Source organism: Hyla sarda, chromosome 3 (genome assembly GCF_029499605.1).
Source record: "Hyla sarda isolate aHylSar1 chromosome 3, aHylSar1.hap1, whole genome shotgun sequence".
NCBI classification, from domain to species: Eukaryota; Metazoa; Chordata; class Amphibia; order Anura; family Hylidae; genus Hyla; species Hyla sarda.
Window position 1 is genome coordinate 334,693,164 of NC_079191.1, and position 24,315 is coordinate 334,717,478.

Consider the following 24,315-nt stretch of genomic DNA (forward strand, 5'->3'; position numbering starts at 1 on the left):
ATTTTTTGAAAATATTTGAACTTTGTCTTGAAGCAAAAAGTCCTGAAAACCATGCTTTTCAGTCCGAGCCAAAGCTTGTATGAGTTCGGGAAATGACCAGAACAGCTGACTACGCTTGTTAGAAATTGTATTTTATTGTTTTATGAGGGTCAATTTCCTAGAAAGAACAGCTTACGGTAAAAAGTTAAAAGTCTGTTGTGTCTATGACAGTAGAACTATTTTTCAAGTCTTGTTGGGTGGTCCATGATGTTTTTTTACCTTAGTAGTCTATGGAAACCAGTTCATGAAGAAAATGAAGAGAGGTCAAAATAAGTTCCACCTCTTGCTTTCAGGGTAGACAAAGCCATGTAAAAGACTTGTCAAGTGTATTGTAAAGTGGCCAGGCTTTTGTTATCCACTTGATATTCTATTGAAGGTTTTCCAAAAGGAAGAAAAGATGATCTCTGCTGCTATCCTGTTTATTTTTCTCATATCAATAAGACCTAAGATGTGGAGGGTTTAAAACAAAAAATATATTCTGCTTCTCATTAATATAATAACAATAGTTTGGTGTGGGGGACTAAAGTCTTCAAAATACAGATCTTTCCTCAGTACCTTAATTAAATGGCAAATTAAACAGTGTTTAATCTATCTATCTATCTAATCTATCTATCTACCATATTTTCTGGCATATAAAATGACTTTTAAACCCAGGAAAATCTTCTCCAAAGTGGGGGGTCGTCTTATACGCCGGGTATAGGGTGGGTGCTGCAGCATACTTTATACATATACAGTATTACACATTTGCATGCCCACGCTTCTGCAGTGACTCCGTCCCGGACACTAGCAATGCTGGATGGAGCTCCACAGTTGGCTCCAGTTTATGCAGCTACAGTGCTGCCTAGCGCTGATCTGCATGTCCAGATATGGCTTGGGCTCCTGACTCGAGCCCACCTCATACCAGCCGGTCCCCAGCTGATTCCTGTAGCTGGAAGTCGGCGTTAATAGCCGACATCCGGCGATCTCCACAGGCGGCTATTAACCCTTTAGATTGCCACTGTCACAGCTGACAGCGGCATCTGAAGGTGCCTTTATCTTATCCCTGGTGGTCCAGTGGGGTGGATCGCCCCCCCCCCACAGTGCGATCGTGGGGGGTGGTTCGATCCACTGCTGAGGTAGCCTGAGGGCTTACCTCTCCTTCCTGACGGCTCCTGCCCTCAGAATGATAAAGCCTGGCAGGACCAGGCTTTATCAATCGAGCACAGAGCAGACAGATCAATGTGGTTCTATGAAACCACATTGATCAGTATGAGGAATCAAATGATTCCTCCTAAAAGTCCCCTAAGGGCTTAAAGTGTAAAAAAAAAAAAAAAGGAAAAAAAAGCTTAAAACACACACAAAAAAGCTGGGGGTCGTCTTATATGCCTTGTCGTCTTATTTTCTGGAAAATACGGTATTTTATCTATCTATTCTATCTACCTATCTGTTTTATCTACCTACTTATCTATCTCATATCTATCTATCTATATACACAGAGGAACAGCAGCACTCAGGTTGGCGTGAAAAAAAATGTGGCTTTTTATTCACGAAAACATAAGAGCAACGTTTCGGCCGTCTCTCATGGCCATTGTCAAGCATCAAATGGTACAAAGTGCAGAATATAAATAGCTTGCAAATTAATTTACAATTAGTGACGTGATAATTACAGTTATTAAAATTCATTCAGACTTTGTGGAATTATGATTACATAGTTCGGGTTCAAATAATAAAACACAGCAAATCCATAAGGAGCCCTCACTATGCAAATGTACAAATCGGTGCCAAAATACAATAAATATAGTAAAAACAGTCTTACCATATCAATCCGTGCACAGGTGTCAGTGATCATTAGTAATACTTTCATGAAGCAGGGAGGAGGAGTATCGGCACACCTGTACTTCACACTGTACCATGTGGGATGCCACTAGCATGCAAACACCATGTATTCAATACTTCCGGTGACAAGGGAGGAAGTGACGTATATGAAGCTGGTCCACACACAGTAGAAACTGTGTGCGCATGCGTTCACCCCCGTTGTTCCAGTGGACGCCATGTTAGTAAAGGGTGAGACCCATCTGTCCCTCAAAATGAGTCCCGACCATCCCTATGATGTGCAGGACTCATTTTACTTCCTCCTTAGTCAGCGGAAGTATTGAATACACAGTGTTTGCATGCTAGTGGTGTCCCACGTGGTACATTGTGAAGTACAGGCGTGCAAATACTCCTGACACCTGTGCACAGATTGAGATGATAAGACATACGGACTGTTTTTACTATATTTATTGTATTTTGGCACTGATTTGAACATTTGCATAGTGAGGGCTCCTTATGGATTTGCTGTGTTTTATTATTTGAACCCGAACTATGTAATCATAATTCCACAATGTCTGTATGAATTTTAATCACTGTAATTATCACGTCACTAATTGTAAATTAATTTGTAAGCTATTTATACTCTGCACTTTGTACCATTTGATGCTTGATAATGGCCGTGAAAGATGGACGAAACGTTGCTCTGATGTTTTGATGAATAAAAAGACACATTTTTTTCATGCCAACCTGAGTGCTGCTGTTCCTCTGTGTACAGTGGTCCCTCAACATATGATGGTAATCCGTTCCAAATGAACCATCGTTTGTTGAAACCATCGTATGTTGAGGGATCAGTGCAATGTAAAGTATAGGAAGTTGTACACACCTGTCTCCGCCGCTCCGGACCGTCACCGCTCGTCACCGCTGCCCTGAATGTTGCGCTTCATCGCTGTCGCCGCGTCCCCGTGATGTCCCCGCCGCTCCGGAACGTCTCTGCTGGCCGGGAAAGGTGCTCTCACGTTGCCGACATCACGTCACTACGCACGCCGCTCCCATTGCATGATGGGACGGCGTGCGCGGCGACGTGATCACGGCGATGAAGAGCGCCGGCGATGGAGGGGACAGGTAGGAGACCATCACTGGAGCACACGGGGCACCGTAAACGGCTATCTGGTGGCAGCAGAAGCAGTCAGTGCTGCCAAATAGCCGTTTATGCAATGGCCCCGACATACAAAAGCATCGTAAGTTGATGCTGCCTTCAACATGCGATGGCCTCTGAGAGGCCATTGCATGTTGAAATTATCATATGTCGGGGCCATCGTAGGTTGGGGGGGTCACTGTATATGGATTCATGGGACTTTTGGATTTAAGTCTATACACAGCTGGCACCTTTTACAACATTTGAGTGCTGCCCAGATTTTCTGTAAATTTCTGGTCCTCTGGACCCTGCACCACAGATAATTTGAACATGGATTCTTCTACAACTATTAATCCGTTGGCATCTTCACCAAATATCTTTTCCTACATGTACCTTCTTCATGGGACTTACAAAGAAGGTACGAATATCAATCTAAACATCTATTATCGCTTTCCTTACACTCTACAACCTTGGGCGAACATTATAAGTCCCAACGCATCCCGCGAGGGTATGCGGATGCAACCTCATGATAATAGTTATGCCTCTGAGAAGGACTTCAGAACACATTATGAGCAAATTTCAAATAAATACTCACTGGACTTGGACTTTGGAGAAATCGGCTTATAGTGAATATTTCCTTAAATCCAAGGGGGAAAAAGGAGGTATTTCTAAAACGTATAAAGCTCTCCAATTAATAAAGCAGAGTAATAGGCAAAGTTACCAGGATAGTTGGGAGGAAGATCTGATAATTACCATTACAGAAGAAAAATGGGCTTTTAAATACACTATTCCAATAAAGGTATCTCACTGCGTATCTCACCTAGAATCCTCACGTAAGCTGCTGTATAGATGGTATATGACCCCGTTGAAAATAACTAAATTTAACATGACCAACTCCTCTTCGTGTTGGCGCTGCGATTCACAGGAGGGGTCAATGTTACACATATTGTGGATTTGTATAAAAATTCAGCCCTTTTGGAGTAGTGTTTACTACACATTAAGCAGATTATTAAAAACAGAGGACATCCAGGGCTGGGGTCCGGGAATGGCCCTCTTGTCTCTGGGACTGGAGGTATTATCATTAGAGAAAATAACAATAAGTTACCATATGCTGGCCACAGCCCGTGTAGGTATTGCAAGATGTTGGATATCCCAGGAACTCCCCCAAATCCCTAGTATCTTAAGAGATATAAAACAGACTTGCATTATGGAGAAATTGAGACTAGATCGTTTGCCTAATCAGAGAAATGGAAGGAAATGGAGAAAAATCTGTGAATCTTTCGAGATACAAATTCAAGAGTTAGGAAACTGAGGGGAAGTTAGTTAGTTAGAAAAAACAGTAAGAAAAACAGATTATGGATGGAGATTAGAGGGAAGCAGTGGATGCCTAGGAAATATGGAGAGTATGAATGGAGTGGAAAAGAGATTTAAATTGCTTAAACTTTTTCTGTTGTTTAGTATTGTCAAATATCATTGTTTGAGTTTCTTTTCCGGTCTGTCTTTTAAAGAAATAAAAAATAAATAAATAAATAAATTCTGAACAGAGGATATTGACATCTGAAAACGTTTTGCTATCTTTTTATAGCCTTCTCCCGCTTTGTGAGCGTCAACTATTTTCAGTTTCAGATTTCTAGACAACTGCTTAGAAGAACCCATGGTGCTGATTGTTGGGGCAAGGTCAGATGAGTCTGGGCATTTAAAACCTTTGTGATTTACATCACCTGGTCTTCCCAGATGATGATTGAGAACAATCCATGACACTGGCAGGTCTCAGCTTTGCAAAGGGGGCAGTGCATGCTATAAATTCTGCAGGGTGCCCAAACTTTTGCAGACAACATTTTTTTTTTGTTTTCTGTTATTTTGAAAGTGTAAATGATAGAAATAAAATCTACCTTTTGTTGACATATTATAAGAATATCTAATCTATAATTTGATGCCTTTTGGAGATTTTTCCATCTTTATTTGGCTTCTTTATGCACATTAATACAAATTTTTACCTGGGGTGCCCAAACTTTTGATCCCCACTGTATCTATACTTCTTCTTGCAAAGATGGGATGTGTGGAAGCCAGAACGCAGCCGTACAGAGTGAGCAGCAGAGAACAGTTCCACCTGTTCAATTCACAGGATCGGGGAGATGCTACGCTGAGGTTGCCATGACAAAGGGATGTGAGTATGTTCCGTAGATCCTGGCAGATGCTCACGATTACGGCTCCTCCCCACCACCAACGATGCGCTGGTATAACCAGCATTACTAGTATTCACTAATCATTACCAGGAATAAGATGGCTGACCGTCCCTATGACGTGCAGGACTCATTTTGAGTGACAGATGGGTCTTGCTCTTTACTAACATGGCGTCCGCTGGGACAACAGGGGTGGACACATGCACACACAGTTTCTACTGTGTGCGGACCAGATTCATATATGTCACTTCCTCTTTGGTCACCGAAAGTATTGAATACACGGTGTTTGCATGCTAGTGGCGTCCCACGTGGTACAGTGAGAAGTACAGGCGTGTACTCCTCATCCCTGCTTCATGAAAGTATTACCAATGATCACTGACACCTGTGCACGGATTGATTTAAGTCTATACACAGCTGGCACCTTTTACAGCATTTGAGTGCTGCCCAGAGTTTCTGCAAGTTTATCTATCTATCAAAAACAAAAATTAGAGCAGCGCACTGCAAGCGCAAAGTTATTATGCATAATATAAATAATGTTAAAGGAGAACTCCGGAATACAAAAATTGTCACCCATACTGCCGGCAGTAAAAAAAATAAAGATGTACATACCTTCCTCCGCTCCCCCGGGGCCTCCGGTAACCGTCTCCGGTCTCTGCCGCGATCCACTTCCTGGTTGCCGGTGGTCGGATGAATCATACTGCGCTCAGCCAATCACCAGTAATGAATACACGGTGTTTGCATGCTAGTGGCGTCCCACGTGGGACAGTGTGAAGTACAGGCTGTTACGCCGAGCGCTCCGGCTCCCTGCTCCTCCCCTAGTGCTCGCGGCGTTCTCCTCTCTGCACCGCCCCGGTCAGACCCGCTGACCGGGAGCGCTGCACTGTCACCGCCGGAGGGGATGCGATCCGCGTTGCGTCCGCGTTTTTGTGTATGCCCTTACCAGTGTTACCAGACCTTCTGCCGTTGCCCTTGACTATGAACCTTGCCGCCTGCCCTGACCTTCTGCTACGTCTGACCTCGCCTCTGTCTAGTCTTCTGTCCCACACCACTCTCAGCAGTCAGTGAGGTTGAGCCGTTACCGGTGGACACGACCTGGTTGCTACCGCTGCAGCAAGACCATCCCGCTTTGCGGCGGGCTCTGGTGAAAACCAGTAGCAACTTAGAACCGGTCCACGGTACAGTCCACGCCAATCCCTCTCTGACACAGAGGATCCACCTCCAGCCTGCCGAATCCTGACAGTAGATCCGGCCATGGATCCCGCTGAGGTGCCACTGCCAAGTCTCGATGACCTCGCCAACGTGGTCACCTAACAAGGACAACAGCTGTCGCAGTTGTCCGCCATGCTACAGCAGCTTCTGCCTCTACAGCAGCAACCATCTCCTCCGCCTGCTCCTGCTTCTCCTCCGCAGCAAGTTGCCACTTCCAGACTTCGCTTGTCCCTACCTGACAAGTTCGATGGGAACTCTAAATTGTGCCGTGGGTTCCTGTCCCAGTGTCCTTTGCACTTAGAGATGTCGGACCAATTCCCCACTGAACGGTCTAAGGTGGCTTTCGTGGTCAGTCTCCTGTCTGGAAAGGCCTTGGCATGGGCCACACCGCTCTGGGACTGCAACGATCCTGCCACTGCTACTATCCAGTCCTTCTTCGCTGAAGTTCGTAGTGTCTTCGAGGAGCCAGCCCGGGCCTCCTCTGCCGAGACTGCTTTGCTGAACCTAGTCCAAGGAAGTTCTTCCGTAGGCGAATACGCCATCCAGTTTTGTACCCTTGCCTCTGAATTATCCTGGAACAATGAGGCCCTCTGCGCGACCTTCAAGAAAGGCTTATCCAGCAACATCAAGGAAGTACTGGCCGCATGAGAAATTCCTGCTAACCTTTCTGAACTTATCCATTTGGCCACCCGCATTGACATGCGTTTCTCTGAAAGACACCAGGAGCTCCGACAGGAGAAGGATCTTGTTCGCACCAGGCGATTTCTCTCCCCGGCTCCTCTCTTCTCAAATCCACTGCAATCTGTTCCTGGGCCTTCTGCCGAGGAGGCTATGCAAGTGGATCGGTCCCGCCTGACCCTACAAGAGAGGACTCGCCGCCATAACGAGAATCTATGCCTGTACTGTGCTAGTACCAAACACTTCCTAAAAGACTGTCCTATTCGTTCTCCGCGTCTGGGAAACGCACGCACGCACCCTGTTCACGTGGGAATGGCGTCTCTTGGTATAAATTCTGCCCCTCCACGTCTGACTTTACCTGTGCGGATTTCTACTTCTGCTAACTCCTCCTTCTCTGCTGTGGCCTTCTTGGACTCCGCTTCTGCAGGAAACTTTATTTTGCCCTCTTTCGTTAATAGGTTCAGTATCCCAGTAACCCTGTCTCATCAAGCCGCTCTACATTTCTTCTGTCAACGGAGAAAAATTGGACTGCACTGTGCGCTACCGCACAGAACCCCTGCTTATGAGCATTGGACTGCATCACGAGAAAATTGAATTTCTTGTCCTACCCAACTGCACCTCTGAAATCCTCCTCGGTCTGCCATGGCTCCAACGTCATTCTCCCACCCTTGACTGGACCACCAGGGAGATCAAGAGTTGGGGTTCATCTTGTCTCAAACAATGCCTCACATCTGCTCCCACTTGTCTAACTCCTGAGGTTCCACCCTTACCGGTCCCTCCCAAGGCTTACCAGGACTTTTCTGATATTTTCTGCAAAAAGCAAGCAGAGATCTTACCTCCTCATAGCCTCCTTCCTGGTACCACTCTGCCCAGTGACAAGCTTCACCCTCTGCCCCCCCTCCCCATTCCCACTTCTTCTGGAGTTCCTGCCGTAGATGTAGTAACCCAGGACTTCTCCGTTATCTGGAAGGAGACTCAAGAATCGCTCCTACTGGCCTCGTCTCGTATGAAGGGACAAGCAGATAAAAAGAGGGGGAGACCTAAGGGGGGGTACTGTTACGCCGAGCGCTCCGGGTCCCTGCTCCTCCCCGGAGCGCTCGCGGCGTTCTCCTCTCTGCAGTGCCCCAGTCAGACCCGCTGACCGGTAGCGCTGCACTGTCACCGCCGGCGGGGATGCGATCCGCGTAGCGGGACGCGCCCGCTCGCAGGTCGCATCCCAATCTACTCACCTGTCCCGTTCCCCGGCTGTCACGTCCTGGCGCGCGCGGCTCCGGTTTCTAGGGCGCGCGCGCGCCGGCTCTCTAAGATTTAAAGGGCCAGTGCACCACTAATTGGTGCCTGGCCCAATCAGTGTAATTAGCTTCCATCTGCTCCAGGCTTATTTATACCCACTTCCCCTTCCTGTCCTTGCCGGATCTTGTTTCCTCAGTGCCTAGTGAAAGCGTTTTTGTGTATGCCCTTACCAGTTGTACCAGACCTTCTGCCGTTGCCCTTGACTACGAACCTTGCCGCCTGCCCTGACCTTCTGCTACGTCTGACCTCGCCTCTGTCTAGTCCTTCTGTCCCACCCACTCTCAGCAGTCAGTGAGGTTGAGCCGTTACCGGTGGACACGACCTGGTTGCTACCGCTGCAGCAAGACCATCCCGCTTTGCGGCGGGCTCTGGTGAAAACCAGTAGCAACTTAGAAACGGTCCACCGGTACGGTCCACGCCAATCCCTCTCTGACACAGAGGATCCACCTCCAGCCTGCCGAATCCTGACACAGGCGTGTACTCCTCCTCCCTGCTTCATGAAAGTATTACCAATGATCACTGACACCTGAGCACGGATTGATATGATAAGACATATGGACTGTTTTTACTATATTTATTGTATTTTGGCACTGATTTGTACATTTGCATAGTGAGGGCTCCTAATGGATTTGTGTTTTATAATTTGAACCCAAACTATGTAATCATAATTCCACAAAGTCTGAATTAATTTTAATCACTTTAATTATCACGTCACTAATTGTAAATTAATTTCTAAGCTATTTATACTCTGCACTTTGTACCATTTGATGCTTGACAATGGCCGTGAGAGACGGATGAAACGTTGCTCTGATGTTTTGGTGAATAAAAAGACACAGTTTTTTCACGCCAACCTGAGTGCTGCTGTTCCTCTGTGTATATGAATTCATGGGACTTTTGGACTTAAGTCTATACACAGCTGGCACCTTTTACAGCATTTGAGTGCTGCCCAGAGTTTCTGCAAGTTCATCTATCTATCAAAAACTAAAATTAGAGCAGCACACTGCAAGCGCTAAGTTATTATGCATAATATAAATAATGTTAAAGGAGAACTCCGGAATATAAAAATTGTCGCCCATACTGCCGGCAGTAAAAAAATAAAGATGTACATACCTTCCTCCGCTCCCCGGGGCCTCCGGTAGCCGTCTCCGCCGTGATCCACTTCCTGGTTGCCGGTGGTCGGATGAATCATAGGCTGAGCGGCAGTGTGAAAACGCTTCAGGACACAAAATTCTTCACTACACCGACACCTGCGGCCGGGGCCGAAAACGTCACACTGCCGCTCAGCCTATCGCCGGCCGAGTCTGACTTCGCTGCGGCTGGTGATTGGCTGAGCGCAGTATGATTCATCCGACCACCGGCAACCAGGAAGTGGATCGCGGCTGAGACCAGAGCCGGTTACCGGAGGCCCCGGGGGAGCGAAGGAAGGTATGTACATCTTTATTTTTTTACTGCCAGCACTATGGGGGAGAATTTTTATGTTCTGGAGTTCTCCTTTAAGTTGGAATAATTCTTTAGAAAAAAATTAAGGTTGATCATACCATTGATCAAATTGTATGTAACATCTCACCATGGTGAGGTGACACACTGTAATTTTATTTGTGTTGTAGGTGGAGGGGAATGGCTTTTTCTCCATGTTGTTTGTGTACCTCATACATCCCCCTGGGTTGTTTTAAGCAGGGAATAACTGAATCGTACTGTACATGGCATAAATTTGTAGACTTAGTGCCAGCTCAGGAGTTTTCCAGGCAGTAAATAACAAAGCCGCCCACTCCCCTATAGCTGCCATATTCATGAGGGACCAGTCTCTGTCACAGTCCTTATTTTCCCTCAATGCCTGATCTGCTGCTCACTCATTCTGATATCCTCTGCTCAAGAAGCGGCTTGTCCAAAGCAAGTCCGCCCTCACTCACATGCATTCACTTCCTCCCTGAGTCTGCTGTGCTGTGATGGATTTCTTCATTCAATCACTGCTTGCTGCTCTGTAATCCCCTCCTCTCTGTTATAAGACAGGAGACTGATAGATGATTTGCCTCCCACCTGGCTATTATTTCTAACACTAACAGAGGTGGAGACTACAGTCAGGAGCAGTGTACTGTTGGATGCATAGGGACAACCTACTATCTAGGAAGCTAAATACCAATAAAAAAAATGAGTACACAGGTGCCCATAGCCTTTAATAAGCTAATGTGTATGTGTATTTTTTTATCGACCCCTTTCTAACACTTTATGATGAAGAACAGCTTCCTAATGCATTCAGCTCAATTTTTTACTTCTCATATTATTTAATAGTGTCTTTGCAGGCATTGCCAGGGCAGCTGGATGGGATTTCAGTAAGGATACAGACTGGTTTTCTGTCTAAACGTCTTGCTGTCTGTGACATAACGTTGCCTCTGTTAGGCTATTCACTTAATGAAATAATGTCTGTGATGACATGGATCTAATATACCACATGGATGAATTACATGGCTTCTAAAAACAGTCCTGCTGGAAGGCGCACAAAGCACAGAGTTCCTGCCTTATTTCAATCCAAACCTCAGTTTGCTTTCTTACTACCTGCGTTTCTGCAGCTGTCGCATGCTTTGGAAGGAAAAGCAAGCTTGTCAGTCCAAAAACATCATTTATGGTAATTTTCCAGTATGTTGATATTAAAACAGATTCGCCAATTTAATTTAACTTAGGAATTCTTGTACTATGCAAATTATGAGCATAGTGTCTTATTCTATTTATGATATGTGGAAAAGTACTGTGCAGGCATACAGCAGGGTCATTGAAAGCATGAAAAACACTGTGTATATTTTTATTTATCCCATTGATGCTACAGAATGTAATACACTGACTGCAAAATAGAAAAAGGAGCCACTGCTTTAGAAAAAATTAGCTGTTCTTTTAAAGAGGTACTCCAGTGGAAAACTTTTTTTTTTTCTTCAAATCCACTAGTGCTAGAAAGTAGAACGGTTTTTCCGTTTTTTCACTTTTGTTTTTTCCTCATCACCTTCTAAAAATCATAACACTTTAAAATTTGCACCAACAGACTCATATGAGGGCTTATTTTTTGCTACACCAATTGTTACATCACAAAATCTATGGCAAACCCAGAAAAAAAAATATTTGTGGGGCAAAGTTGGAAAAAAAAACGCCATTTTGTAATTTTGGGGGCTTCCGATTCTACGCAGTGCACATTTTGGTAAAAATGACACCATATTGTTATTTTGTAGGTCCATACGGTTACAATGATACCCAACTTATGTATGTTTTACTTTATTTTACTTCTTAAAAAAAAAAATTATAACTACATGCACCAAAATTAGTATGTTTAAAATTGTCCTATTAACATGATAAACAGGAAACTGAAGAAGATGAGAAATGGAGCACACACCTGTATGACTTGTTGTGTAGATTTATTCAGAGTTCACATGCTGAACATAGACATCCCTTCACCCCATAATCCAAGCAGAGCTGGAGCGGCAGGAGCTTGTACCTGGACGACAACGCTGTTTCACGGCACAAGGCATTTCCTCAGCTTCCTGGCGTCAATTCAAACCAGTGATCTGCAGCGATTCCAGGTCATACGGGTCTCCGGTGACAGGGAAAATAAGGGGGATCGGGGCTGTCCAAGACACCCCCGATCCCCCTGAAGGGATAGGAGTGAGGTGGCAGGGGTGTCACCCCTCCTCTCCCTGCTATTGGTCGTTCAGAAGTGACTGACCAATAGAAAATCGGGTGCGGGGGGGTTAAAGTTCGGTTCCCCTGCTCTGCCCACCCACGGTAGTCCGGGCAGAGAGGGGGAACTGTCCTGCAACTGGCGGCGGGAGGTCCCTGGTGCGGCAGCGATGAGGTGTGGCAATGTTGCCTAGCAACATCTGGAGGGCCAGTTTGGAGACCACTATACAGTGATCTCTAAACTGTAGCTCTCCAGATGTTGCAAAACTACAACTCCCAGCATGCCCAGACAGTTTTGCAAGATTTGGAGGGCTACAGTTTGGAGATCACTGTACAGTGTTCTCTAAATTGTGGCCTTCTAGATCTTGTAAAACTGCAACTCCCAGCATGCCCCCACAGCAGTTTGCTGTCTGGGCATGCTGGGATTTGTAGTTTTGCAACATCTGGAGGCCCACAGTTTGGAGATCACTGTGTGGTGGTCTCTAAACCGTGGCCCTATACATCTTGCAAAACTACAACGCCCAGCATGCACGAACAGCAAACAACTATCTTGGAATGCTGAGAGATGTAGTTGCATGCATCCAGCTGTTGCATAACTACATCTCCCAGCAAGCCCTTTTGGCGATCAGTACATGCAGGGAGTTGTAGTTTTGCAATAACTGGAGGCACACTGGTTGGAAAATACTGAATTAGACAACAGAACCTAACTCAAGGTTTTCCAACCAGTATGCCTCCAGCTGTTACAAAACTACAACTCCCAGCATGCACGGTCTGTCAGTGCATGCTGGGAGTTGTAGTTTTGCAACAGCTGGAGGTTTTCCCCCCAATGTGAATGTACAGTGTACATTCACACGGGCGGGGGTTTACAGTGAGTTTCCTGCTTCAAGTTTGAGCTGCAGCAATTTTCAGCCACAGCTCAAACTCCTAGCGGGAAACTTCCCGTAAACTCCCACCCATGTGAATGTACCCTAAAACTCAAAGGAATACAGAACTTCTCTGCACATCCAGAGTTATCTGGGTTGGAAGCTAAGTTACAAGGTCATATTGAACAATTTAAACACGAGATAAAGAATAAAAAACATAAAAAATATATTAGGGATTATACCGACTTTGCAAACGACCAGGTATATACGCGGGTATAATAATCCCAATATACAATTTAAACCTAATTATCCAAATCAGCAATCTCTGAGATGTACTGACGTTTCAGAATCTGAAACTTCGGGAACTGAAGGTTTACTTTCTGATACGGCTAATACACAACGCGGGTATCAGAAAAGAAAGACCAAGACTCATAGATTTAGACAGTCTCAGGCTAAACGACCAACGCCACAAAACATTACCAGCGCTTCGAGATCTTATAACCACACAACTTGCCAGCAAATGCAAGCTCACTCTCCATAAGTGGTACACACAAAGAGACAGTAATTCTAGAGCTCAACTACAAAGAAAGGAAACTGCGAGACACCATCTACATGAGCTCCTTTTGGAGAGTGAAGGAGCGGCAATGCAAATTGAAGCACCTTTGACTGACTTAAAGCCTAAGTCTAAGCTTACCCCTTCATTTTCTCAATATCCAAATATAGAAATCTTTGTGGACATAGTCGAACACAAATTGGGGAGTATTCGCCCTAAAGAAGAACAAATGGGGTCAAATTTGAATAGAGAAGAACTAATTGCACTAGACTCCCTAAGCAAGAATGATGAAATCATCATAAAGCTCAGCAATAAGGGTGGTAATATTGTCGTGATGGACAAAGATGCTTACATTGAGATGGTTATGGCCCTTCTGTCGGATTCCACCAAATATGTGAGGCTATCTTCAGATCCTACGAATATGTATATGCTTGAGTATAAGGAATTGTTACTCTCTGCAAAAGAGAGAGGATTAATCTCAGTTGAGGAGTTGAAGGTATAATTTAATCCCCGTCCCACTGTTGCCACTTTGTATGCACTACCTAAAATACAAAGTCACAGCACCAATAAGGGGGAGACCCATGGTCTCAGTTAACAACTGTCTTACACAGGGGGGTAGTATTTATTTGGATCACATTTTATCTTCTTTTGTCACAACACTTCCTTCATATCTACAGGACACCAAGGATACCGTATTAAAATTGAGTAATATTACTGTTACTGATACCACTATTTTGACTAGCTTAGACGTTGAAAGTCTATATACCAATATTAGACATGAACTTGGTATTGAAGCTGTGTCTAGGTTCTTAAGCACTAAAAGCACTATTTTACATGAGCACAATGCTTTTGTTACTTCGGTTTATACTGAAACACAATTATTTTCTATTTAATGGCACCTTCTATCATAGTACACAAGGCACTACTATGGGGGCTTCTTGCTCACCAAAATATGCAAGTTTGTTTTTAAGGTGGTGGGAGAGCATGTTTGTTTTATCTGATGAGTTGAGTTTTTTCACAGAGCACATTTATTTTTATGAATGGTACATAGATGACGTCCTGATTTTATGGGACGGTCCAGTAACTTTGTTTCAAGAATTCGTCAACAAACTGATTTGCAATGAAATTGGCATGGCCTTCACCTCATTGATCGGTGGATGGTCCATTATTTTTTTGGATTTAACCATCTATATTGACAGACAGAACCACATCCAAACGGATATTTATTGTATAGCAACGTCTACGAATTCACTCCTGCACTGGGGTAGCTGGCATCCGGGATCTCTGAAAAAGAGTGTCCCGGTGGGCCAGTACCTCAGGGAAAAGAGGAACTGTTCAGAAGAGGCCAATTTTAAGTGGGAGAGTAGCAACTTATATAATAGATTCCTGCAGAGGGGTTACCCTTGAAGACATTTAAAACGAGCATATCAGCGAGCATGTAACTCTGAAAGAAATACACTGCTTACAGAATTGAGAGAATCTAACACATCTGAAAAAGTGAGATTTATTGGGACGTACAGCGGCCATGTAGATCAAGTAATGGCAATTCTAAAGAGGCACTGGCACTTACTATCGAGAGATCAAGATCGGTCATCGGCATATCACCGAGTATCACCTTTAGAAAGGGACCTAGTCTCGAGGACCAATTGGTGCATAGCCATTTAAAAACTGAGGAGAGAACATGGCTAATATACAACACAGTGGGCACATATCCATGTGGCCAGGGTAAGTTTTGCCCAAACATAAAAAAACAGAGAAGTACATAATCCAGTGGACGGTCAAACATATCAGATTCGACAATTCATTAATTGTAGAACATGGAACATCATTAATACTGCACAATGCCCATGACCGAAGTGGTATGTGGGCAAGACTATGCAAGAGTTCAGTAGGCGTATATCACAACATTTGAACAACATTCGGACCAGAACAGATACTCCTCTGGCCAGGCACATGCATGTTGCCCATAACGGGAAATGGCAAGATCTATCCTTTGTGGGTCTGTGCCAATTGAAAATAGGACCCAGAAAGGGGGACATTGATAACCTCCTCCTATGAGAGGAAGCTAAATGGATTTGGAGACTAAGAATGGCATTAATGAAGGCTTCTCATATGCTGCTCTCCTTTAAGTAATAATGTATTTCATGGATATATTACATCCCAGATACTTATTTGGCATGAACAATTAATGGCGGATATGAATAATTAATTAATTCTAATTGTGAACATCATGACCTTAGTAGTTGGCTGCATTATTCTAGAAATTTCATTTATAGATAATGGCCTATAATCGTCCCATAACTAGTGACTTATGGTGATTGATGGACAAATTCACTGCTTGCGAATTATGTATGGAATGAATAGTACTTACCTAAATTGGAATATACCGATTATATAAAGAGTCCAATTGACACAATGGTGGAGATGGAATTACATATAGGGACTACTTGGACTAATATATATTCAAAGAAAGATGATGGCACTCACAGTATTGCGGTTTCTTTTGCTCTATTTTAAGTCGGGTCAGAGTACAGGTTGGCCAATGGGCCGTTTCATGCTCACAACAGCGCTTTCTCAAGACCTTTGGTCGAAAGGTCTTCAGAAAGCGCTGTTGTGAGCTGACCCGACTGAAAATAAAGCAAAAGAAACCGCAATACCGTGAGTGCCATCATCTTTCTTTGAATATATATTGGACACTTATTTCTGGTTTTGAGCACAGCAGGCAATCAGTTATTCTAGATGGTGGGTGTGCAGCTGTGACGAATTTAACACCAGTGCGTTTTTGCATAGCAGTGCCGACTTGCCTTTTCCTTGCTGATCTTGTGCTACTTGGACTAATGGTTCAGTTAGATGCCTAACTCTATTAAATGTTAGTCTTGTCGTTGAATAACATATAATACCCTTTATGAAATAATACTTACATTTATTCAACCATTAGATGTATGGAAATCAATACTTTCCACTAATTGTATTATACACATCTAACACCTAGCAGCAAATTGAGCCATTGTTAGTTAGTAAACTTAGGCATCAACCCGCAGGTATCAGTGAATAATTTTGTATGCTTCTATCAGCTTATGTACTAGAGGCACCATAACTCAATTTAGTCTAAGTCCAAACACATGCGCAGCATGATTTTGACACTGTGAATAACACTAAGTGCCAACGCAGGCGCACTTGCAACAGTGAAGGGCCGATGAATAGAAGTCCGTTGGACACAAAACTTGCTCCACAAAATTTGCTCCACAAAACTTCTGCTGCTCAGAATTGTGTGACAGAGTGCAATTTAGGGTTTAATCCCTGGATTTTTTTTTTTGTTGTGCTGCACTGTTGGGTCCTGCTGCTGTTCAGAAATACGTGATTGTTCAGTGGACTGTAGTGCATTTGCACCATTTTGTACCTGTTAATCTGTCAAGGGGCTGGCTAAATACTGTGCAAAGTCCAAACAATACTATTCACCGGCTGTTTTTTTTTTTTTTTTAAACAGTTTTTTCTGCGTATAGTTACGCATATATAACTGTCCTCATCAGTGCATACCGCATAGGTACATGCAAGTATTGTACCATTTAGTACCTGTTAAGCTGTCAAGGTGCTTCATACCGTCATAGTCCAAACAATAGTATCCACCGGCTGGTGTTTTACAAAAATACAGAGTTTTTTCTGCTAATAGTTAGGCATATTACTGCCCTCATCAGTGCATACCGCATAGGTACATCCAAGTATTGTACCATTTAGTAGCTGTAAAGGTGCTCCAAACCGTCAAAGTCCAAACAATAGTATCCACCGGCTGGTGTTTTACAAAAATACAGAGTTTTTTCTGCTAATAGTTAAGCATATTACTTCCCTCATCAGTGCATACCGCATATGTACATCCAAGTATTGTACCATTTAGTAGCTGTCAAGGAGCTCCAAACCGTCAAAGTCCAAACAATTGTATCCACCGGCTGGTGTTTTACAAAAATACTGAGTTTTTTCTGCTAATAGTTAGGCATATTACTGCCCTCATCAGTGCATACCGTATAGGTACATTCAAGTAATGTACCACTTAGTACCTGTTAAGCTGTCAAGGTGCCCATACCGTCAAAGTCCAAACAATAGTATCCACCGGCTGGTGTTTTACAAAAATACAGAGTTTTTCTGCTAAAAGTTAGGCATATTACTGCCCTCATCATTGCATACCGCATAGGTACATCCAAGTATTGTACCATTTAGTAGCTGTCAAGGTGCTCCAAACCGTCAAAGTCCAAACAATAGTATCCACCGGCTGGTGTTTTACAAAAATGCAGGTTTTTTTTCTGCTAATAGTTAGGCATATTACTGACCTCATCAGTGCCTACCGCATACATTTAGTACCTGTTAAGCTGTTAAGGTGCTCCATACCATCAAAGTCCCAACAATAGTATCCACCGGCTGGTGTTTTACAAAAATACAGAGTTTTTTCTGCTAATAGTTAGGCATATCACTTCCCTCATCAGTGCATACCGCATACGTACATCCAAGTATTGTACCATTTAGTAGCTGTCAAGGTGCTCCAAACCGTCAAAGTCCAAACAATAGTATCCACCGGCTGGTGTTTTACAAAAATACAGAGTTTTTTCTGCTAATAGTTAGGCATATTACTGCCCTCATCAGTGCATACCGCATACGTACATCCAAGTATTGTACCATCTAGTACCTGTTAAGCTGTCAAGATGCTCCATTCCGTCAAAGTCCGAACAATAGTATCCCCCGGCTGGTGTTTTACAAAAATACAGAGTTTTTTCTGCTAATAGGCCCTCATCAGTGCATACCGCATACGTACATCCAAGTATAGTACCACTTAGTACCTGTTAAGCTGTCAAGGTGCTCCATACCGTCAAAGTCCAAACAATAGTATCCACCGGCTGGTGTTTTACAAAAATACAGAGTTTTTTCTGCTAAAAGTTAGGCATATTACTGCCCTCATCAGTGCATACCGCATAGGTACATCCAAGTATTGTACCATTTAGTAGAGGTCAAGGTGCTCCAAACCGTCAAAGTCCAAACAATATTATCCCCGGGCTGGTGTTTTACAAAAATACAAAGTTTTTTCTGCTAATAGCTAGGCATATTACTTCCCTCATCAGTGCATACCGCATACGTGCTTCCAAGTATTGTACCATTTAGTAGCTGTCAAGGTGCTCCAAACCATCAAAGTCCAAACAATAGTATCCACCGGCTGGTGTATTACAAAAATACAGCATTTTTTTCTGCTAATAGGCATATTACTGCCCTCATCAGTGTATACCGAATACGTACATCCAAGTATTGTACCATTTAGTACCTGTTAAGCTGTCAAGGTGCTCCATACCGTCAAAGTCCAAACAATAGTATCCACCGGCTGGTGTTTTACAAAAATACAGAGTTTTTTCTGCTAATAGTTAGGCATATTACTGCCCTCATCAGTGCATACCGCATACGTACATCCAAGTATTGTACCATCTAGTACCTGTTAATCTGTCAAGGGCCTACATACTGTTCAAGGACAGCCGTAAGTAATCACCTGCTGCTGTTCTAGACAAATACTGTTTAAAGAGTAGTGTAGCGTATTGTAATACCCTCATAAACGCACTAAGTATGTCAGGCAGAGAAGTGCCAGGATGTTCACAGAGGAGTGGCAGAGGCCTAAATACTTCAGGCAGAGTTGGCAGCAGACTTGGGGCGAGTGCCAGCAGGAGTCGCAGCGAGAGGCCTGAGCTCCCGTTAACAGCCAGTGGTCGTGTCTCCACCAGCAACCCATCTGCTGTCGTCGATTGGTTAACACGCTCATTTACATCATCACAAGTGACATCTGACACCCCCAGTCAACAGTCGGTGGGTTCCTCAGACACAACCCTCAGTTGGCATGGCCCGGGAGCAGTCCGTGTCCTCCCATTGCCTTTGTCCTATGCTGTTCCCTCTCCTAAAGAAGTATCTTATGCTGTGGGTTCAGCTCCACTATTTACTGAGGACGATCCAATAGAGGACAGTCAGCAGCTACTGGACAGCCAAGAAGGGGAGGAGACATGCGCCGCTTGCTCCGCTAGGCGGCCAAGTAGTGATGCGGAGAGTGACATGGGAGGCGGTGTTGCAAGTGTTCAGGGTCCTGAAGCAGACACTGTTGGGGAACCTGAGGAGGACATGAGTGACTTGAACACACCTGTTGATGATGATAAAGCTGATCGCAATTGTGAGCCGGGTGCAGAAGGGGCTTAATCATCATCAGGAGAAGAGAGCTGCAGGTTGCTCTTGAGGCAGCAAGGCGGTAGCACGGTTGGCAGTCAGCGTGGTGGCAGTAGTGGAAATTCAGGAGCCAAACGTGCCCGGGGGGAGACCACCTGCTTCGCGGCAGCCTACTTTTCCGGGAGGTAGTGGAACAGGGGTTCCTGCAGAGGGCGCCAGTAGCAGTCAATTAGTGCGGACTGCGGGTGGGAAAATCAGCTACTCGGCGGTGTGGAAGTTTTTCATAAGGCATCCGGAGGAGGTTCACGTAGCCACATGCAAGATCTGTCGGCAGAAGGTGAAGCGTGGCCAGGGTCCCAATGTCAGCACCATGGCCCTGCGTCAACACATGCTTCGCCACCATAAAGCAGCCTGGGAGAATTGTGGCTCCGATGTAGTGGTCCAGCCTGCTGCATCACCCAGTGGCCATCTACTCCCTCCTTCATATAGCCAAGGCTCCACCACCTCATCCGAAGGGAGCTGCGTGTCAAACCCTCCTTCTGTCGCTCCTGCTTCTCCCGCTTTTAGTCAGCAATTCCGCCAACAATCCATCGGCGAAGCCATGTCCAAGGGACAACAGTATGCGCCCACTCATCCAACTAAAGGACAGGTGAGAACGTTTGCATACAACGTATGTCCTTTAGTGAATGGAGATGGCTAAAGAAGTATAGCAGTGAAGCTGCACATGGAAGCTCAAGAAGCCGATCACCTCTCCTTGTAACTACCTGCGGACTTTGCATGATCCACACTGGGTGATTATACTCTGCACTTTTCTTGTGTATTATTGAAGAATACTTATATAAAGAAAGAAGAATTTTTGCAGTATACTAGTGTGTGTGCTTTTTTTTCTACTGTAATTCTCTCCTTTTACCCCTTGTAAAAATTCCAAAAATGGCTTTACAAGAACATGCGAGTGTAAAAAATGAAGATTTTTAATCTTCTTCTTCAGTTTGCTGCTATTCCTGTGAAACCCCTAAAGGGTTAACAAACTTTCTGAATGTCATTTTGAATACTGTGAGGGGTGCAATTTCTATAATGGGGTCATTTATGGGGTATTTCTCACAGAAAAGCCCCAAAATCCACTTCAAACTTAACTGGTCCCTGAAAAATTCAGATTTAGAAAATTGCTGCTATACTGTGAAGTCCTCTAATGTCTTCAAAAAGTAAAAACATGTAAATTTTATGATGCCAACATAAAGTAGACATATTGATGGACATTTATAAACGGGTTTAGTCAGGTTTTCTTTACTATAATTGTCGCAAAATTGTCGCAAATTGTCGGATATTTATCAACTGCGACAGTCGCAACTGCGCAACAAGGTTAAAAATTGACTCAATTTACTCCAGCTCAAACATGGAGCAGAAAAAGCTACTACCAAAGTAAAAAAGGAAAAATTGCTTACGTGAAAGAAAATTATCAACAGGCTGAAACCAGTTGATAAATAAGTCACACATAAGCAAAAAAAAAGTAAGGAAAAATTACTAAAAAAAAGAATACATAAGCAAACATTGATAAATGTCCCTCAATGTATTTGTGAACCAATATATAATTTATTTGGAATGTCCAAACAAGCAGTACAAGCAATGTTTAAAAGTTAGATACATGCAAAATTTTCAAAATTTTCATGAAATTTTGGGATTTTTCATTAAGAAAGGATGCAAGTAACAACGAACCACTATGTTAAAGTAGAATATGTCACAAAAAACAATCTTGGAATTAGAATAAAAGGTAAGAGCATCTCAGAGTTATTAACCCGTTAAAGACCCATGGCGTACCTATACGCCCCGTGGGAATATCGGTCCCTGCCGTGTGCCTGGTAAGGACCAGACCGGAATGCCTGCTGAAATCATTTAGCAGGCACCCCGTGCAAACTCCTGGGGGGGTCCTGAGACCCTCCCATGTCAGTGATCACCACAAATCGCCGATCAATTCATATCGGCGATTCTGGGTCAATCGGGTCCACGGTGACCCAGAAAAAAAGGGTGATAGGTGCCGTCCGACACTGCACCTATCACCCTTTAGCAGCAGGAGTGAGGTGACACTGGTGCCACCTCACGATCGTTCTGATTCGTTGGCCGTTACTGGCCGACGAATCAGGACGCCTGCTGTGGGGATGTCCCTAACGGCACCCGCTCCGCCCCTACTCTGGAGGGCGAGAGTGGGTGCTGGGAGTATGTATCTGAAGTGGGGGCCCCCGATCTCCGGCATCGGTGGCAGGATCGGAGCCCCCGGAGCGGAGACAGCGGCAGGCAGGATCCGGCGTGTGCAGCAGCAGGAGGTAAGGCTGGCCTCCTGCTGTTACTTAGCAACAACTCCCAGCATGCACAAAAGGGCATGCTGGGTGTTGTTGTTATGCAACAGCAGAAGGCACAACTACAACTCCCAGCATGCCTTTTGGTAGTTTGCGCATACTAGGGGTTGTAGTTATGCAACAGCTGGAGGCACATTTTTTATGAAAAAGTGTGCCTGCAGCAATTGCATAACCACAACCCCCAGCATGCAAAAACTACCAAAGGGCATGCTGGGCTTGCAGTAGTGTGCCTTCAGCCGTTGCATAACTACAAGTCCCAGCATTCCCCTTGGCTGTAAGTGCATGCTGAGAGTTGTAGTTTTGCAACAGCTGAAGGCACACTGGTTGCAAAACTCTGAGTTAAGTAACAAACTCTCAGTGTTTTGCAACCAGTGTGCTTCCAGCTGTTGCATAACTTCAACCACCAGCTTGCACTGACAGCCAAAGAGCATGCTGTGAGTTGTAGTTTTGCAACAGCTGGAGGTTTGCCCCCCCCCCAAGTGAACGTACAGAGTACATTCACACGGGCGGGGGTTTACAGTGAGTTTCTCCCATGCAGCATATTTTGTGCCAGAACTCAAACTCCCAGCGGGAAACTTGCTGTAAACCCCCACCCATTTGAATATACCCTAAAAACACTACACTACACTACACCTACACAAAATAAAGGGTAAAACACTACATGACTGTCCAGGCATGCTGGAAGTTGTGCAACATCTGGAGGCACCCTGTTTGGGAAACACTGACGTGTAGGGTCATTTTGGTATCGGAGGCAAGTCTAATTCTTGCATCCGGCTCCGTCCCTATGCAAATCCCTAATTTAGTCCTCAAATGTGCATGGCGCTCTCTCACTTGAGGTCTACTCCATCATGTTATTGTAAAAAAAATTGCCCCCCAATGTGAATGTACAGGGTACATTCACAGGGGCGGGGGTTTACAGTAAGTTTCCTGCTTCAAGTTTGAGTTGCGGCAAATTTTCTGCTGCAGCTCAAACTCCTAGCGGGAAACTCACCGTAAACCCCCGCCCGTGTGAATGTACCCTAAAGACATGTCTGACTGTCCAGGCATGCTGGGGGTTTAGCAACAGCTGGAGGCACCCTGTTTGGGGATCACTGGCATAGAATGGTTTTGGTAGCGGAGGCAATTGTAGCACTTGCATCCGAGTCCACCCTTACGCAAATCCCTAAATTAGGCCTCAAATGCACATGGTGCTCTCTCGCTTCGGAGCCCTGTCGTATTTCAAGAAAACAGTTTAGGGCCACATATGGGGTAGAAACATATTGTGTTACAAATTTTGGGAGGCTTTTTCTCCTTTTACCCCTTATGAAAAGATAAAGTTGGGGTCTACACCAGCCTGTTAGTGTAAAAAAAAATTAAAAAAATTACACTAACATGCTGGTGTTGCCCCATACTTTTCATTTTCACAAGAGGTAAAAGGAAAAAAAACAAAAAACAAAATTTGTAACGCAATTTGTATGGAAATACCCCATATGTGGGCGTAAAATGCTCTGCGGGCACACAACAAGGCCCAGGAGTGAGAGCGCCAAGTACATTTGAGTTGATTTGCACAGGGGTGGCTGATCATTGGGCTAGGTTTCCACTAGTTTTTTTTGGGGGGGGGGGGAAACGGCAAGAATAACGCCAATTCTGCCGCATGGTGTTTTTTCGGGCAAAAAATGCTGCAGCCAGATGTTAGCTGTAAATCAATGAGAAATCGCAAAATTATTTTTCCACTTTGCATTTTAAATTTATCTATTTTTTTATCCTTTTGGCGTTTTTTCACTCTTTTTTGGCGTTTTTCAGCTCCTTGGTGGTTTTGCTAGGTTGCAGCATGTTTTTTTCCCCTGAAATCATGGCGTTTTTCTCCCATAGAAGTCTATGGGAGTAAAATAACGCCAAGAAAAACGACATGTGGATTTTAACTTTGGCATTTTTGCAGACGGCTTTTATTTTTTATTCTTTTTTGGGACCTTAGCGATTCAAAAAAGTGATGGAGATACCTTTTTTAATAAAATTTCAAAGGGTACCATTAAAAAAAACATTAAAAAAAGATAACAGTAGTGATGGAAAAAATTGTATTTAATGAAATTTATCTTTATTATAACAAAATGTTAATTAATTTTTAAACGGATCAATTTATGTGGGCGGGTAGGGCACTAAAAATATAGCTGACAATAATAAAAATGTAGTGTGTGTGTTTTTTTTTTTTAGATAGTACTACTACTCCCAGCATGGAACACACTGTTCCATAATGGGAGTAGTAGTACCTGTACAAATTGACAGATTGCCTGTGTCACTTATGACACCCGTTGCGATTGTCCAGTATAATGAATAGATGCGGCCGGCCGCTCTTCTATGGTCCCGTGCACTACCGTATATATACACCTATTCATATTTCCCG